This window comes from Coptis chinensis, chromosome 1 (genome assembly GCF_015680905.1).
Source record: "Coptis chinensis isolate HL-2020 chromosome 1, ASM1568090v1, whole genome shotgun sequence".
Lineage (NCBI taxonomy): Eukaryota > Viridiplantae > Streptophyta > Magnoliopsida > Ranunculales > Ranunculaceae > Coptis > Coptis chinensis.
Window position 1 is genome coordinate 730,269 of NC_141456.1, and position 15,905 is coordinate 746,173.

General features: G+C 36.2%; 1 pseudogene; it reads left to right on the forward strand.

Annotated features, from left to right (window-relative positions):
- Positions 1–1,911: 1,911 nt before the first annotated feature.
- Positions 1,912–12,394, forward strand: LOC147521077 (syntaxin-112 pseudogene; annotated as a pseudogene).
- The last annotated feature ends 3,511 nt before the right edge of the window (positions 12,395–15,905 follow it).

Genomic DNA, 15,905 nt, shown 5'->3' on the forward strand with positions numbered 1-15,905 from the left:
CTTGAAAGTCTTATGATGTAGCGTGATTTGGTCTTCAAGTTCTTCCACAATAATGTTGGCATCAGTCATACAGTTGTGCTAAAGTGGATCAGCATAACATGTATGTTCAGGAACAATTTTTCTCAACTTCATAGTAAACTCGTTTGGCTTCTTTCTAAAACATGTCATCCATGGGCACTCTTCTGCTTTACAGTAGGCTCTAATTCTATACCCCTCGTTAAGTTTTTCGGTTTCCTAACTTCGAACTTATTGATAATACAATACTTTAATTTGTTAAGTACCTCCTACACTCTTGAATAGTTGGCCCCTCCATGCCCACTTCAAGAACTAGTTCTACCTGTACATTGGTGTCCCTGGTTTGTCTAGACTCATTATCCTCCTTATCATAAAGATTGGTTGTCTTGCTTGCAAAGTTTGCGAACTCATTTGTTGATCGTAGAAGAAATTCTTCATTCTCACTGTCAAACCCAGCACTATGATATTCTTCCTTTGGGCTAATGTTGTCGATGTCGATAGCAGGGGATGCAAGATTCAACAATAGGGGGGGATACTAACACTAATTCTCACTACTTTTTTTTTTTTTTTTTTGAACAGTTACCACTGTATTTTTGGTTTTTGAGCAAAGTTAGGAAGGGGCTACAGCCCGGGTCAGCCAACTCATAGATCCGCCCCTGGTATCCGCCAAAAAAAACCCCCCCATGCGACACTACCAATGTCACGTGATACTACCACTGTCGCGCCGCATCCGCATCTGAAATTACAAATTTGCCTCCACGGATGCAGTTAGATAGTTGATACCTCCACATTTGGCTCTAACTATAGGCAAAATGAGATAGTGTTTATATTTTAGGGTCATTCAATTTTTCAAATCAAAGTATTAGGGGCAATTTTGGTTTAGGTGGTATAACATCAATTAGACTTGAACCGTCAAATTATCACTTTAAATTCTTGGGGATTGGACTTTTGTATTGGTGATCGATTTTCATTTCTTTTCCAACAAACTGGGAATATATATGGGGAACCCTGAATAACAATATTCAAGTTTGCAAATTAGACAAATCAATGGAAGTATTCAAAACAAAATTCCTAAAACTTTTCAACCATCGGATTAAATCAAATGGAGTAATAGGCATTGGAGATGCCCTTACACCAAATGGAGTAGCATAAGGAGTAACTATATATGGAGCTCGTGAAAAAAATTAATTCATTCTTCAATGAAAAAATAGCCAAAGTGGGTAACGTATTTTCCCGAAAAATTCAATTTGGGTAACGTATTTTTTTTCTCGTCAATTTGGATAACGTACTTATTAAATTTGTCATTCCGGGGTGTCATCGTTAACTTGCCGTTCAAATCAGCCTATGTGGCAGTCATTTTTACATGTGTAATATATCAATTTATATTTAATTCAGTTAAAAAATGACTGCCACATCGGCTAATTTGAATGGCAAGTTAACAGATTATCTGGAATGACAAATTTAATAAGTACGTTACCCAAATTGACGAGAAAAAAAAATGTTACCCAAATTGAATTTTTTTGGAAAAGTACGTTACCCACTTTGACTATTTTTTCTTCTTCAATAAACTAATTCATAAAGACTAATGACCATAACTGAATTTTGATTTTTTTTTTTAACAGTAGTGCCTTTCCAAACCAAACCGCTGCGTCTCTCCGAAAAAGTGCATTATTTTCTATAAAACTTGACCTCTCGTACTGCTCAAAATAATCAAAAGAAAAAAAAAATTCATTTGCATGAATTCTTTTTTTGCGTTCTCAATTTAGTGAGAATCGGTCATCTCGACTTGATCGCTTAATCGGTCAATTTGGTAATTTAATTGGTATGGGAGAAAAATTAAAAAATCGGTAAAAAACTAGATATTTAGCAATGCCACCAGTTTTTTGACCCAGGATCATGGAGCAGGTGGGGACAGCTCAGAGTTTATGGCTAATATATATATATATATAATATATATAAACGCTCGCGCACATTCTCTCTCCTCACCATATCGCTCAATTTTGCACCCCGAGCAATATAATTGGCTCCGAAAAAATCGGATGGAATAATAATTAGTGACACCTCCCCAGATTTGTTTAAATCTCCCTAATCTATTCTTAATTTTCTATGGACTCCTCAAAGTAAAAAAAAAACAAATAGCAAATTAAATAAACTTTATACACATTCTACTAAAAACCTATTACCGTACTCAACCCCATGGTCTTTTTTCTTTCTATCCTGTTTAAAAGAAAACCTCAAATCTAAAATTTTATTTTTTGATTTCCCCCCAATCTAATTTAGTCTAAAGAATATGTAGTTTTTCTTTTTCTTTTTTAGCATTCGATTCTATTGCAGCAACCAGTCTCGCACTTTTGGTAGAACCTTACTAAATTCTTTGAAGAAGTCAGTGCAGTAAAGACTGAGATGGAAGCGATTTCCACTCTACTTTTTGATCTACAAGAATTAAACGAAGAGACGAAATCGACACACAGTGCCAAAGTCCTTCGAGGGTTAAGAGATCGAATGGATTCTAATATGGTTACTGTCCTTCGCAAGGCGAAGATCATTAAAGTAAGATTGGAATCTCTTGACCAGTCTAATGTAGTGTTGACCATGTCTTCTTCATGAGCTCTAATAACTCATCAATCTCATCGAGAACTAAAGTCTCATCTTTATGGTCGAAGACTAAGCATAGGAGAGAGACATACAGGTTGATATTGTTAGGAATATACAACTTAATTGTACTTACTCTTTACCAATTACCAAATTATACAAACCTTTTGTATTGTAAGTGTCTTGTACTTCTTAATTAAATCCAAGCCTAGTGTAGACACACTATGTCCTTAAGACAGATTTTCCCCCTCATGGTGCTTGAAGGTTGATGGGAAACTGTCTCCCAAGATAGAATAGATTTCCTTCTATAGAAAGCTAGCACTTCAATTCTATAGAATCAGCGAACACAACATAGTATTTGACTAAGAACGGGGAGAAGAGAAAAGATCGAACTCGTGTGATGATGGTGTGTCTTTCTCTCCCAATTCATCCACTATTTATAGGTGATTGGTGCCTCTTCGAAACAACACAGTGACTCTTAGGAAAAAGTAAGCAACTCTTTGAAAAGTCACATGTTTCGAAAAGACACACCATTTCGGCATAAAACACTGTTTCAAACCAGTGTCTATTTCGAAAGGTCACACCTTTTCGGCATGATGCACTATTTCGAACCAGTGCACATTTCGAAAGGTCGCACCTTTTCGGCATAATGCACTGTTTCGAACAAGTGCATCATTTTGAAAAGGTTTTTCTCACTTTACGTACTGTTTCTTTTCAGAAACCCATTTCATATCAATATGGGATAACTTGGGAGACAAATTACTCATTCATATCTCAAATGGATTTGAGCAAATCATTTTTCTAACAATCCCCCACATGAATGAAAATTTGGCTTCTTCTATCATAAACATCGGATTTCTGTTCTTTTACAAATGAAAATATACCGCATCAGGTCAAGTAGCATGGGAGGCCTTGAACTTGCCTTAGTGAAAGACGATCGGATTTAATTGGACGATCAGTAGACTTCAATTAATGTCCTTGTACTATCAGCCATTTGTATAAACCTAGACAATCATCTTCACGCAGTACCTTCTCGAATACTGTTGGTTCTCACATTTGTGTTCATTTTGGCCTTGAACACTTCTTGGTTTCAGATAGTACTTTTGAGACGTTTGCCTTTAAAATTCTCATAGAAGCGGCCCCACTTCGCACTAACATAGGTGATTTCTATAAAGAGTATCCTGCAATACTCCACTTGGATAACATAACTTTCCAAGATATAGTAAATCATTAAAAGCTTGACTTATCCTGGTTCTCGCGGCAGATATGCACTGTCTTATATAGGAATGGGTTAGAGTATAATATTACTCTCCAGTGCTAACTGAGTCACAAACATAATTCAGTTGGCCCATTGAACCTAGATCTTGGGATCTCCAGTCAACTAGGTTGGTTTTTCCATTATGATGACTCTTGGTTGATTATCTCAAAGGCTTTAAGCCCATTCCCCTTGATAATCTTTCTACTTGCTCTCTTGTTAAACCTTTTGTAAGCGGATCCACAATGTTATATTTTGACCTTACATAGTCGATTGAGATAACTCCATTTGAGAGCAATTGTCTAACGGTGTTATGTCTACGACGTATGTGTCGAGACTTCCCGTTAACATGCTACTCATTAACTCTACCAATAGCAGATTAGGCATCACGATGTATACACACTTCCGGGCACGCGAGTTTAGCCCAGTTTGGAATATCCTCTAAGAAATTTCGAAGCCACTCTGCTTCTTCTCTAGCCTTGTCCAATGCTATGAATTCTGATTCCATAGTGGACCTCGCTATGCACGTTTGTTTTGAGGATTTCCAAGAAACAGCTACACCTCCAAGTGTAAAGACATATCCACTTGTGGACTTTGAGTCTTTAGTGTCAGATATCCAATTAGCATCGCAGTACCCTTCTGGAACGGCTGGATATCTTGTATAGTGCAAACCAAAATTCTGAGTATACTTTAAGTATCCCAAAACTCTCAATATGGCAGTCCAATGATCTCTGCCAGGATTACTCGTATATCGACTTAGCTTGCTCACAGAGTATGCTATGTCAGGCCTTGTATAGTTCATGACATACATTAAACTACTAAGTATACGAGAGTATTCTAGTAAAGATATGCTATCTCCAGTATTTTTTGCTAAATGAAGATTTACGTTAACTGGTGACCTTTTTGGTGTGATGTTATATTTCTTGAACTTGTCAAGAATCGTCTCAATGTAATGAGATTGTGATAGAACAAGTTCATCCTCCATCCTAGAGATCTTAATTCCTAGGATAACATCAGCAACGCCTAAATCTTTCATGTCAAACTTACTAGACAACATTTGTTTGGTAGATTTTATGACATCCATATTACTACCCAAAATTAGCATATCGTCTACATAGAGACAAACAATGACACATCCCTTTTGAGTGCTTTTGACATAGACACACTTGTCACACTTCGTTTATTTTGAAACCGTTTGACAACATTGCATTGTCAAATTTCTCATGCCATTGCTTAGGTGCTTGCTTTAATCCATATAAGGATTTAACAAGCTTGCAAACTTTCCTTTCTTGTCCAGGAGCAATAAACCCTTTGGGTTGTTCCATGTATATTTCTTCATCTAACTCACAATTCAAGAATGTCGTCTTTACATCCATTTGATGTATCTCTAATCCATGTATTGATGCTATTGCTATTAGCATCCTTATGGAAGTTATTCTTGTAACTGGAGAATAAGTGTAAAAATAATCCAATCCTTCCTTTTGTCTAAAGCCTTTAACCACTAGTCTAGCTTTATACTTGTAGATTGATCCATCAATCTTAAATTTCTTTGTGAATATCCACTTATATCCCAAAGTCTTGCAACCTGGTGGTAAATCCACCAATTCCCATGTATGATTTTGCATTATGGATTCAATCTCGCTATTTATTGCTTCTTTCCAATAAGTAGCTTCTGGAGATAACATTGCCTCCTTGAACGTTTGACGATTATTTTCCAACAAGTATGTTAGAAAATAAGGTCCAAAAGATGTTGACGTCCTTGACCTTTTGCTACGTCTAGGTTCCTCCTCAATTTAAACTTTGTGTAGGATGGTTACTAGTTGTAGCATCTAAAGTTCTCTTTGTTGAACTTGACTCTATACACATGTTATACGGAAACGTCTTTTCAAAGAATGAAGCATTCCTTGACTTAATAATCGTATTAACATGTATATCTTGAATTTCTGATTTATGAACCAGAAAACGATATGCACTACTATTAATTGTTTGCATATCCAATGAATACACAATCAATAGTCTTGGGTCCTATCTTCACCTTCTTAGGTTTAGGGACTTCTACTTTAGCAAGACACCCCCACACTTTTAAGAATTCGTAGGAAGTCTGATGGCCTTTCCACAATTCGTATGATGTTTTAAGCGTCTTCTTGTTAGGAATCTTGTTGAGAATGTAATTGGCGGAAAACAAAGCTTCCCCCCACAAATTCTGGGGTAAACCAGAACTTAACAACATAAGCGTTCATCATCTCTTTTTAGAGTTCGTTTTTTTTTATGTTCGCAATACCGTTTGATTGAGGTGAATAAGGAGCCGTAGTTTGATGAATGATTCCATGTTCAGAACAGAAACCTTCAAAAGGTGATTCATATTCACCTCCTCTATCACTCCTTATAGTCTTAATCTTTTTGCTTAGTTGATTTTCAACTTCATTTTTATAGTGTTTGAACACTTCAATTGCCTCATCTTTACTTCTCAACAAGTAAACATAACTATATCTAGTGCTATCGTCAATAAAAGTAATGAAATACTTTTACCACCTCTAGTTTGCACGCATTTAAGATCACATATATCATGTTATTATTAAGTCTAGAGGTTCAGTACTTCTTTCAATGGAATGAAAGGATGATCTGGTCAACTTGGATTCTACACAAGTTTCACATTTATGGTGTGGGTCTATTTTTAATTTTGGTATATAGTCCAAATTAATTAATATACGCAAGGTATCATAATTAACATGTCCTAATCTACCATGCCATACATGTGAAGACTCAATCAAGTAAACAGAAGATTCAACTTTATTGGCACTCTTTGGCGCAATAGTAAAACAAGACATCCTAAAGAGCCCATCCTGAAGATAGCCCTTTCCCACGAATACATCATTCTTAGTTAGTACAAATTTATCAGAAACAAAGACTAACTTAAAGCCATTCTTGCTCAGCAGCGACCCAGAAACCAAGTTCTTGCGAATGTCAGGCACATAGAGCACCTCATTCAGAGTTAGTTCCTTCCCAGAAGTCAACCTCATCACCACCTTTCCTTTGCCTTCAACCTTGGATGTAGAAGAGTTTCCCATAAAGAGTTGTTCTTTCTTTTCCACAGCATGATAAGTCGTGAACATCGACTTGTTGGAGCATATGTGGCGAGTAGCACCAGTATCCACCCACCATTCCCTTTCATTTCCAATCATGAGACATTCAGAAACCACAGCAGATAGGTTCATCTTATTAACATTATCAGAAAGCGTGTCCATTGTCACATTTGCTTGATCTTTTTCTTCTTGTACTTCTTTGGCTTGCGACATTCACTTGCCTTATGTCCGCCTTTCTTCCCACGTTAGTAGCACTTGCCCTTGAACTTAGTAGGCGTGCTACTCTCTTCACCTTGAGCTTTGTCTTGGTGCTTCCTCTTTTCCTTAGCACTTGATCCTTCCACAACATTGGCCTTTGCCACCATGGGATCCTTGCCCTTCTTCTCAGATAGGCGGTTATCTTCCTCTATCCTTAGGCGAACAATCGGTTCTTCAAGATTCATATCTTTGCGTTTATGCTTAAGATAGTTCTTAAAATCCTTCCAAGATGGTGGTAATTTCTCAATCATAGCAGCCACTTGGAAAGATTCTCTAGGGTCATTCATTCAAAGAATGACATCATGGAGGATTACTTGAAGTTCTTGGACTTGGCTTATGACGGTCTTACTATCCATCATTTTGAAATCAAGAAATCTGCCAACTATGAATTTCTTCATGCCAGCATCTTCACTCTTGTATTTCTTGTCCCACGAATCCCAAAGTTCCTTAGCAGTCTTGAACACACTATATACATTGTATAATGAGTCAGCCAACCCACTAAGGACATAATTTCTACACAAGAAATCAGCATGAAACCAAGCATCCTTGGCCAAAACCTTCTCCTTGTCGGTTTCATCAGGACTTACATCAGGAGCCTTATCCCATAGAAACCTTGCCAAGTTCAGGGTGGTCGGATAGAAGAGCATCTTACATTTGCTAAGGCGCTTGAAATCAGTTCCATTGAACTTTTCGGGCTTCTCCCCATGAGGAAACGAGAATGGGAAACAACAAGTAGAACGATAACAACAGAGGAGAGTAACTGGTGGTGTTGCCATATTCTGAAATACAACTACACTTTGTTATTCCCTTAAACCAAAAAAGTGAGGGTTATTTAGACTTTGGCACCACTTTTTACACCGATATTAGGAAATAGTACCAGATTTCAAAAAAAATTAGGAAATAGTACCACTTCTGTGAGTTGACCGTCAGTTGACCGAGTTGACTGAAGTCAAACTGTTTCAATCTGTTCTGATTTTCATAATGTCCACAATACCCTCAGGGGTTTTTAGACTTTGGTACCACTTTTTAGACCGATATTAGGAAATACTACCAAATTTAAAAAAAAAAGGAAATAGTACCACTTCTGTCAGTTGACCAAGTTGACCGAAGTCGCACTGTCACAAAACATGCATACTCTCAGGGTTTTTTAGACTTTGGTACTACTTTTTAGACCAATATTAGGAAATAGTACCAAATTTCAAAAAAATTAGGAAATAGTACTTCTGTCAGTTGACCGAAGTCACACTGTTCACAAAACATGCATGCCCGAGTTAAATAATTGGGTATTTCACCTCCGGTATTTCATCCTTTATGCTTTCGATATTTACCATCCCAACACTGCCAAATGTTCATTCCAAGAGAGATCAACATCAAGCGGTACTGATGGACTATGGAAGTTCTCCTGCATCATTGAAGCATGCAAATCCTCTAAAGGTGTTTCCAGCTCCCTCAAGACCACCAACTATGACTCGCCAGGAAAAACTTGAAAAATTAAAATTGAAAGACAAAGACATGAATACTTACATTGCAAAGCAATCAGAGACATCGACAAAACCTTTGAGGAAATAGTAAACGCAGCAGTCAACAACAGCATGTAAGCAACCATCTCTGTCGTTGACATGAAACTTCAAACAGTGAATATGATAATATTCAACACAATTCACATCATACGAAGAGAAAGTCCCTACAAGCCAGACCATGCATATCACTCCGTTTTCCAAATGAAACATACGTGTGTATCCTGCTCGACGATCGTGAAGATTTATTGACTCGACGGCCTTTTCTAAACCATGCACCGGAATGAAGTCTTGCCTTCCCTGGACTAGATCATAGACATACAATTCTTTTTTAGGCAAACAAAACATGTATAGACAGTCATCTACAATAATTCCACCCCGGTTCATATAGCAGTCCTTTCTTATAGGCAAGGTTAGATCATATTTCCGTAAATGAGTAGATACATCAAAATAACACTGACAAACACCATTGTAGAACACAAGAATCTTCTTCTATTTTTCATAAACTACGAGCAGACCAACCCTACTCTTTAAAAGGTTAATAACCTTTTCAGAAGGATAAGGTAAACCTTCCCACCTATTCGTAGCCGGATCAAAACCTCTGCCCACGGCTCCCCGGTAGAACCGAATACATAAATTTTCCCATCCAAAATAGCCGTGAAAGCCGAAGACTTGCCATCGTACATTGCAGTGTCCACACTCATACTAGCAGTCTTGCCAAAAGAGAGAGTGTCAATGACCTGGACATTCGATGAATAATATGATGATATTCGGTAGTAGAGAAATCACAGTCAAGACCTCCAATAATATAAACTTTAGAGTCTCCTGAAGCACATCTAAATCCATAAAGAAGGAAGCTCCCATAATAAACAAGGGACATATTTAATTTTACTTTTACTACTACCAGTATCAAAGGTCGGATTTAACTCGTACAAGCGGTAATTACCTTTCATAAACACAACAAAGCACACGGTCATCTCCTCCTCCGCTACGTTGCCAGTTGGGCAGTTAACTACGCGATGACGATATTTCTTGGTTTCACTATTTATATTCAATTTTATCTGCTTCATAAACTTTGATCCTATTCTCAACATCCCAAGTTTTGCTCCTAATCTAAACATCTCGTCTCCTTTTGTAACTAAAAGGTTTCTTCTTGATTTAAAAATTCAATTCTTTTGGGAAAAATAAATAAATAGTTCAGAAAGCCCGTGTTCCGGTTGTATCAAGGTTTAGGCCCAGCCCAAAACGATAATATGGCATGTCAATTACACATTTACATGACTATCTTGTCTCTCGATGTTCTGGCCTAAATCTTTTTGTGAAGATGGCAATAGTAGATTCGGAATAAACATTTGGTAGTGTTGGCATGGTAAATATCGAAAGTATAAAGGATGAAATACTGGAGGTGAAATTATTTAACTCGGGCATACATGTTTTGTAAACAGTGCGACTTCGGTCAACTGACAAAAGTGGTACTATTTCCTAATTTTTTTGAAATTTGGTACTATTTCATAATATTGGTCTAAAAAGTGGTACCAAAGTCTAAAAAACCCTGAGGGTATGCATGTTTTGTGAACAGTGCGACTTCGGCCAACTTGGTCAACCTCAACGTAAGGGTACTATTTCCTAATATCGGTCTAAAAAGTGGTACCAAAGTCTAAAAAACCCTGAGGGTATTGTGGACATTATGAAAATCAGAACAGATTGAAACAGTTTGACTTCGGTCAACTGACGGTCAACTCACAGAAGTGGTACTATTTTCTAATTTTTTTGAAATCTGGTACTATTTCCTAATATTGGTGTAAAAAGTGGTACCAAAGTCTAAATAACCCAAAAAGTGAAGAAAACAGAAACAAATTCTGTTCGGTAAAGAAGAAGAAGAAAAAGAAAATCTGTCTTAAGTTGTTAGGAATATACAACTTAATTGTACTTACTCTTTACCAATTACCAAACTATACAAACCTTTTGTCTTGTAAGTGTCTTATACTTCTTAATTAAATCCGAGTCTAGTGTAGATACACTATGTCCTTAAGACAGATTTTCCCCCTCACGATGCTTGAAGGATGATGGGAAACTGTCTCCCAAGATAGAACGGATTTCCTTCTATAGAAAGCTAGCACTTCAATTCTATAGAATCAGCGAACACAACATAGTATTTGACTAAGAACAGGGGGAGAAGAGAAAGATCAGAACTCTGTGTGATCTGGTGTGTCTTTCTCTCCAAATTCATTCACTATTTATAGGTGAGTGGTGCCTCTTAGCTTCGAAACAACACAGTGACTCTTAGGAAAAAGTAAGCAACTCTTTGAAAAATCACATGTTTCGAAAAGACACACCATTTCGGCATAAAACACTGTTTCGAACCAGTGTCTATTTCGAAAGGTCACACCTTTTCGGCATGATGCACTATTTTGAACCAGTACACATTTCGAAAGGTCGCACTTTTTCGGCATAATGCACTGTTTCGAACAAGTGCATCCTTTTGAAAAGGTTTTTCTCACTTTACGTACTGTTTCTTTTCAGAAACCCATTTCATATCAATATGGGATAACTTGGGAGACAAATTACTCATTCATATCTCAAATGGATTTGAGCAAATCATTTTTCTAACAGATATTGAGGAGAAAACCATCTGCCCAATGACAGACGTCTGCAGTAGTTCCATTAGCAGTTCTCCATGATAAAGATATGATGCAGTTTCATAAAGTTCGCATAGTTTCAGAGTTCTTTCCAGTATCAATGGACTTCATCTCACTTCCATGAACTATTTCACGAAGCCGAATAGCGTAAGGATTTACTTATCTAATGGAATGGAAGGGTATCGGACAAGACCAACTTCAAGAATCTTGAGTTGGCGATTCTGCCATAGGTGATACTCTTGAGCATCACTGAATTCAGAAGGTTTCAAATGGCGAATGAGGTCAAGTGGGAGGATTATGGTCTCTACTTTCCTTCCCATCTATTGAAGGTAAGACAGGAATATAAAAGGGATTACTTCAGTAACAAATTCCAAACCAAGGCATAAACATTTTACAATGAAGAAACAAATTATTACTATAGTGAAGGTAGTCCTGTTGATAGGACACGGAAGTTGGTCACAAATGGTCTAAGAATTAAACTAAGAGACATGATGAATGATTTTCAGGCATTGAGAAACCGGATTGTTACAGAACATAAAGAAGGTCTGAAGAGGAGGTATTATAATGCTACTGGTAAAGTAGCAACCGATGAAGAGATTGATAAGTTGGTACCGTGAATGGACAAGTTAAGGTGTTTGCTGGTCATACAGAATTGGATTTAGGGAATTTGGAGAGGCAGGAAGCAGTTAAGGAGTTTAACTGAGTTACACCAAGTTTTCCTTGATATGGCAGTGCTGGTTGATGCACAAGGTGAACAAATGGATGACATTGAACTCAATGTAGCCAATGCTAGAGTGTACATCAGTGGTGGTACTAATAGGCTTATTTCTGCTAATGCTATGAAGAAGAAATTAGGGTATTTGGTGTACTGGATTTAGGCTGCTGTGGCTATCATGCTTTTGATATGCATTATTAAGACTGCTACTTGACCGACTGAGGAACCATTAACTCTGCATCAATGTTAATTGGCGTAGTGGCGTTTCTGTTAATGGAGGCTTTAGTTTGCAGTAATTTGCTTTAGGTGAGATGGATGGGGGGCATAGCTTTATTGTTTTTTTGTCTATGGACTTAGGTACAGTTCTAACAGAACTAGTTAAATGTTTCAATACTTAAAGATAGCCAAGATAGGCCTTCTTTTGATATAATATGATTTATTAGGTGGTACAATACGAGTAGAATTTCCACAATTTTTGTTGACTTAAATATTTTGGGTCTCTATTGTACTAAACTTTACAGGGTTTAGTTATTATCTTTATAATATCTTTTCAATTCCATGAATATTTCTCTGAAAAAAGTTTACGTAATCCAGGAATCTGTTGCGTAACCAAAAATTAGGATATGGGTCGTGTCCAATTTGGATTTATACCTATTGATCATGATGCAATGAAATGGGTTTATAGTTTTCATGTGAAATGGGATTGACAGTTTTGTAAATTCGAGATTGAATACTTTATAGTCATGATGATTGTTGAATAGACATGTCTTAATTTGTTAGATGACAAAATGTGTTCAAATGATATTAGTAGTACCAACTATTTGGCTACTGCCTAAAGTTCGAGTATTTTGAGGTAAAAAACATTGTAGTTTCATGGCATTAATTATTTATATTTGGGTGTTTCATTGCATTATGAGTGGGTTTACACACACCAAGCATAGTAGCACTTATACAAGTATGCATTGGTAAGTATACAATATGCATTTTCACCCTTCAGAAACTAGCTCATATTCAACATTATAGGTGCATAAGAATGCATTATAGAATGCATTGGTAATTTTATTGTAGTCATGGTAACTGTAATAATGGCCGATAAAATATTCCAAAATACCGTTGACCAAACAAATCTCCATTTCTATTCCATCTTGCTCTAATGCCTCTGTAAGGTTTCCACATAATTATAATACAAGTATGGGGAAACCTTCCCATAGGAATAATTGATTCGAGTGTTTCAGCAATTGGACTTAATGTTTTGAGTTTCACAATTAGTAATGGGATAAGGGATTCCTGCTCCACTCTTCTTAATTTTTATGGTTCTCTGACTTTCTCAAGCTCTGCTTTACTCACTATGGGCGAAAAGGTCTGCAGAACCTCGCCGGTTCATCTCTGCATCCATGGAAATTCAATCTAATCAAAGGTATGGCTCTTTATCTTCTTCTTAATAGCATCAGTCTGTATTAACTATTAATAATACATTTTTTATATGTTCTAATTTAAATAACTCATTTTTTTTAATTATTATTTATCTTTTTTATTCTTTGTTTTCTCATACTTTCCAGTGTTTTAATTCACTTTTATTCATTGTAGTAGCCAGTTAGGTACTGTCTTATGTAATTGTAATTAATATTTATATGTATAAAGCCTCCTCCAAAAAGAGTAGTTTTCCTCTTTAAGTCTAATAACGAAAGCTTTTGGAAACCCTATCGAAAAAGGAGGTGATCAATGCAATGATGAGTGCATATGATGCTTTTGTTTCGATTCCAATTGGAGGTGAAAAACCACTTACTACCAGGTAACACCAATGGTTTAGAACGTATTTATAAAACTTTTACTCCGTAATATGGTTTGTCAGGGGATCAATGCAACATTGTATAATGTGCACATGTACTATTCTTTGTAATTATCCCATCAAGTGGGTGGTTGATTTCTCTAATTAGTGGCATTGTTTCTGAAGGAGCTTTAGGTTCCTTTAACAACAGTCACCTCTTTCTAAACTCTTATCCAGATTCCTGGGATAAATACTGCTACAAAATAAATTTGTGGACAAGCAACTATTTGTTGTCCACAAGACCTCAGTTTCTTATTGGTGGAGTGGCTGCCCAAAAAAACTGTGCTATTGCCTGAAAAAAACTGTTAAACTGACCGAAAAAACTGTTAACCAATAAAATTGTGCTGTTTGTGGACAAGTCTGTCCACAAATTTGGACTCATACTGCTATATACTTAAGTTACATTGACACAAACACGTGTGTCCATATCCGACATGGATTTGAAGTGTTTGACACGGCAAAATATAAAAAAAATGAGGTATATTACATACAAAATGTGTCTGTGTGTGTCCGACATGGATTATTTGTGAAATATGGCGTGTCCATGTAACATAGCTATATACATACCAGATATTTGCAAATATCGTTGAAATGAACTAATTAAGTTATGAAGGACCTGACGTAGTTAAAAAAGACATTTGGGGGTTAAACTGAACTCTTAATTGAAGCTTACTAATAAGCTAGATATGGTTATGGGTTGGTCAATTGCTTACTGACAGTAACATATATATTTTTTATCAAAATGCTTATAGGATGTCACGTGGTACATCAAGCTTTGTGGAGAATTAACACGTACATACATAGTAAAAGCTATCATATATAGATGTTTCACTATAGCTAGCATCTTAGTTAAATGGCCATCCAAACATTGTTTGGTATATAGACGTTTCACTATAGCTAGCATCTTAGTTAAATGGCCATCCAAACATTGTTTGGTATATAGATGTTTCACTATATATAGCTAGCATCTCAATTAAATGGCCATCCAAACATTGTTTGGGTAAGGTACATAAAAATGGTTTTAGTATTCTTTCCTTATCTTTTTTTTTTTGGTTCAGGGCCATATTTAGGTTATTTTGCTTTTGACGGACTTCAAATATAAGTAATGAGAGGAGTTTCTGAATTCTTTGGGAAAATGGATCTTTGAACAATCTTGATTTAATAAGGTATAATACTATTCGTATCTAATGCCATTATGTTCTTTAATTTTTTTTATATGAAGTAACTAATCGTGTTTTAATATCACTTGCATCATCACTGTTAACCTTCTTCTCAATGTCCTCACGGCTTGCCATGTCCATTCTGGACCTATTGTGAATCAAAGCATACCATTCACCGATTAAATTCTTTGGTGATGCAGGAAGATTCAATTCACTTCAGGGGGGAACAATGAGAAGTGTGGAGCAAGGTTGCATATTGATTTTGAGAGCAATGAATTCAACAGCCATAGCTGAAGAGTGATATATAGGGTTGCCTTTAGATATTTCTTTTTATACTATGTTGGCGTTTAGTATGTTTGTTTTTCTTTATGAACTATAGTAATTACTATCACAATGCAACTTATTGCACAAAACTACGTGCACCTTTCAGTTGAAGCGTTGTAGTGCAACGTTTGACAAATGCTATTTTCGTTATGGCTCCATTCTTATGGATCTATAACTTTCCAACGGTTCATTTTTATACCAAAAATTTGGTTATCTGCAAAGTTCAAACATAAAAGAAGATTTGGTCTTTATATATACTTCAGGCCTTTTTAGGCCTTGGTGAGATTTTTTTTTTTTTAGTAGGATATAGAAAATGTGAATTTCTTTAAATATTAATTTGCATGTCCGTGAGTCAATGGGATTGGAGAACTATATGTCTTTGATACCAATTAAAGTTATTATATATATAGCTTTTTCATATTTCATTTTATGATTCCATGTGTATTCCTTTTTGTAGATCTACTAATCGAAGGAAGTAAATTTTCCCTTTGTAGTTAATTGCTTATGTTTTAAGTAATC